Below are 4,268 nucleotides of genomic sequence, written 5' to 3' on the forward strand. Positions count from 1 at the left end.
TTTTCATCTGCATAGATTTCCTCCCCCCAGGATGAGAAGGAGTGAACGTGAATGTACTGTTTTACTTGCGGTGCCTCTAGTTTGAAGAGGATGCTGATTGATTTCCTGCTACAGAAGGGCTCAGATCAGGACCATCCTCACTCCAGCCCATTCTCAGCCCTATACACGCTGTGGGTTCAGCCCACCCCACTCCCAGTCCTCCCACAAGAGCTGTGCTGACACATCCATAAGCCAGCATTCTGACCCTGATCTACAGACTTCAGCGGAGGTGGGGTCAAGATACAGCAAGCTTCTTTCACCCATCATACTGAAGGGACAGGACATTCATGGGCTGCTCAGGCAGCAAGCATGAAAACATAGCATGAACGACAGCAAGCTGTCGCAGGCCCAAACACACCACGCTGAGCTACCAGGCATGCCTGGAGCGGCTGCCTGTGAAATACCAAGTTGCAGAGCATGCTATGCACATAACCATCCCCAGGTCATTCCATCAGGGTAGGTGGGCAGAATCCCATGGATGAGAGTAATGAGTTTAGACAGCTCATCCTGGACCCTTCAACTATTCTGGCGTGAGGACAGTATCTTGGGAAAGGCCAATGCACTAATGGCAAATAGCACTGCAACACCAGACGGACCTTCATCTTGGTTGCAGCACCCTGTCCAATAAGCAAGAGGGGGCAGCAACTTTGCTCTCCCGCCATCCTGTGACTACAAAGAACCCTGGGGAATTTCAGGAGCTTTGCGCTGATGAGAACTAGCAAAGACCCCTGCATTCAGGCTCTCATGGGAAAAAGCAGTCTTAGGTCTTACCTCTGGGTTTCTTTCACTATCTCAATTTTCGGACAGTCTAAAACACAGAGGCAGCTGGCCTGCTCTCACTCCCTCTCTGTTGGCAGCTGGTTTCTTGGGGACAGCCCAGTAGGTTTCTCAGGGACATTTTGATATTCAAGCAAGGCATTTCATGTAAAGCAGAAACTCAGTGATTTTTTGATAGAAGTTTCCTGGGGTAGATTGTTCAGCCAATGCAGCAAATTGTGGCAAGGACAGCATGACAGTGAAGGAGCAGTGTCCCCTTCTGGCAGCAGCCACATACTGAATCATGTCCGTGCAGAAGGACTGGGCAGACAAGCAAGGCACCAGGAGGGAATTATTTCTACAAAGGGACATCCAGGTGAACAGCGCTAAAACCAACCTGCCAGATACTGCTGCCCAAGGGAATTCATTCTCCAGCTGTCTTCGATACCTTGTGTCGCATATGTTCAGGCAGAGCACAGCAGTAACTGAACTCTGGGAGCGAAACAATAAATGGACCCTGGGAGTCGACTTCTAAGGGAGGAAATGCACATGACAGAAGAACAGCAGCCATCACCCTGCTCAAAGCTTTGGCCTGTGGCTCACCCAAAGAAGTTGGCACACCCCTCCAATGAAGAATGCAGGGTTAGTGAGACCGGAGAGCTGTTAACATAACCACGGAAAGCCCCGGCCGTGGAGTGAGGACTGCAGTTCTTACACTGAGCAGCATCTCCATAGCCATGTGTGTTTTGGGGCAAGGAGCAAGAGCCACCACCGTCCAACTTGGAAGAGGACACACAGTTGGTTCAGACTTACATTGTCCATCCCCATCCCAGCACTTCAGCCCTCGTTCTCATTTCCTGCTCACATTGCCTGCAAGGTCCAGTTTATCTTCCTCCCATATCTGAGCCCAGCCACCAAGCATCACTTTGGTCTACACTGTCCCTCAGACCCTTCCATGCCCCACCCTGAGCATGCTTTTGTTTCCAAAAAGCCTGTCTCTTTGACCCTCGCCCCTGTGTTATGTCCCAGGATACCTTCATGGCAGTTTAAGACTTCTCTCAGTGCTCTACATGCAGCTCTCTTTGTCTCCAGGATACCATCAGGCTGGCCAGGGCTGTAGATCGCTGCCTCCACCACCAGTTGCCAGGCCCCATCCAGCAGACACTGCATTCTCCTAAGTGCTCCCACTGCCTGGTCCAGCTGCTCCTGGGGCTCTGGACGGATCAACACAAGCACCAGCACGTCTGGCAGGCAGGGGAGGAGGTTCCTCACATCCCAGAGGGCCTCATCCAGGTGATCCCACTGCACGAGCTGCTTCAACACAGTGGCTTGCCACAGCATAAAAACCAGATGCGGCCGAACCTCCCCCTCCTCTTCCTCTTCCACCCTCTCCGCCTGCTGTAGTTTAGCCCTGATGTCAGCTGTGCCACACAGGTCCTGGGCAAAATCCACCAGCAACGAGGGAGTTCTCGCATTCTCATTGTCCACCTCCATCACCAGCATCCGTCCGTTCCGCCTCCCCACTATGTCCACCAGGTTGAGGAGCTCCCAGGTGGTTCGGTCCACAAAGGAGCAGACAGCAGGCTCCTCCGATGCCATAGCTTCCTCCTACACAAGTCCTTTTACTGCGCTGCTGGGAAAAGCAGGGGAAGGGGTTTGCTGTAGCAAAGGTACTTGCATTGCACAGGCCTTGAAACAGGCTACGCCTGCTGCTCTCTGCAGCCACCACATACAAGCAAACACGCTGGTTTTGGTGGGACCAAATGAATGTGAAAGGAAATAGCAGAGTTTTGACACACAGATTCAAAAATTGTAGCTGCCATATGCTATTTGATATTGGACATCCCAGTAACAGGCTTTGTACCTCAGTATTCTGGTACATTAGAAAAAGATGAAAGGGGAAAGGGATCATTTTTGGGCATCTTCAAACTCAAGAGCACTTATTACCTTCTCATTAGCAGAGCCCAACCATATGATCGGGATCACAGTCCTACCAACCTGCTGTTACAGTCCAATTTGCCCACTATGTTTCCTCCTCCTCCTTCCTCTGGTAATACCTAAAACCGGAAATTCAATTTGTGTTCCACCCCATCCTTCTTTGAATCCTATGTGTACAGCCTGTTGGTATTTGCGGAATACTAAAGCCCTGCTTGACCTGACCCAGCATCCCATAAGCTGCAGTTTCTCTTCATATGCTTAAAAAATGCAGCTTCCCATTGCAAGCGCTCTCCTGCTGTTGGAGACAGCAGTAGCAGCAGGCTTAGTTCCTGAAGCAAGTCCAGAAAAAAAACCTTCTATACCAGAGCTCAGTAGCCAGGTCCAGTTTTTTTTGAATTGCCATTCAAAAGAAAAATCTTCATTTACCCAATAACATACTCTGAATACACAACTACTCCACCTCCTTCAGACGAAGGGGATTAGTTATAAAATACCAGCCCACCGCAGGAGACAAGCAAAGCCCCCAGCTCAGAGGGCTCCTGGCCAGGAGAGGGAAGCTCTTGCTCACAGGGAGGAGGGACCTGCACTTGAGCTGGACCGAGGGAAGGCAAGGGCAACGACTTACCTGCCTCACTAACTAGGGGTGCTTTCCAAATGACCGAACAATGACATGGAATCAACGGCACCACCCGCCCAGGGTATCGACAGGTCATTTCAGGACTGTGACATCAGCAGTAACCATGCCAACCTGCAGTTGCCTGAAACCTCCCTTAAAACTACCCAGTATTCTTGAGGGATGTACTAAGAAACTCCAATAATTGCACTTTAAGAATCTTTAAATTCATTTTTCACCACCTTCTTGTTCAACAAACCTTAAAGAACTCATGGAAGTGATACACTAGTTCGATGCAAGCATCCTCTCCACCCCATGTTACATATTGTGATAAGGCAGGCCAGGAAACCAGCAAGTATTAACACCAAGGCACTACAGAATTTTGTGATAAAAACGCGTCTGAATAAATTTCACAGAACAGATGCTACAGGCATGCATGCTGCCCAGGTATGTTCGGTCTCATTCTTTGTGATTCTACTAGAAGCACTATTTTTAAATGTGAGCTAGGACTTACACCTGCTAGGATTTAGTGTCCCATTACAGTTTTGTCTCAACAGCAGACATTGCCAAGTACAAGAGAAAGGGGAATAAGAAGTTCCCCTCTAGTAGGCAGGCAAGGAAGTATTCTCATGTTCTACAGAAAGCTTGTGTGCAGTTTATGAGTTTGTAAACATTTACTGTTTAGCTCTGCAAACCATTCAGAGTCCATGATGGGAGGCACAGACAGGTCGCAGTAAAGGCTGCCAGGTATTTGTCTTTAGAATGTAGTCTGTTACAAACGCCTTGCCAAGCACGGGTCAAATCTCCATTTCTAGCTTAGAGTCACTGCTCCATCCCTGCGCTGTGAATTCTGATATGCTACTGAAAAAGAACAAAGTCCCTCAAAATAGGTGGAGGGGATAAAAATAGAAACATACAAAAA

The sequence above is a fragment of the Pelecanus crispus genome, chromosome 9 (genome assembly GCF_030463565.1).
Source record: "Pelecanus crispus isolate bPelCri1 chromosome 9, bPelCri1.pri, whole genome shotgun sequence".
NCBI classification, from domain to species: Eukaryota; Metazoa; Chordata; class Aves; order Pelecaniformes; family Pelecanidae; genus Pelecanus; species Pelecanus crispus.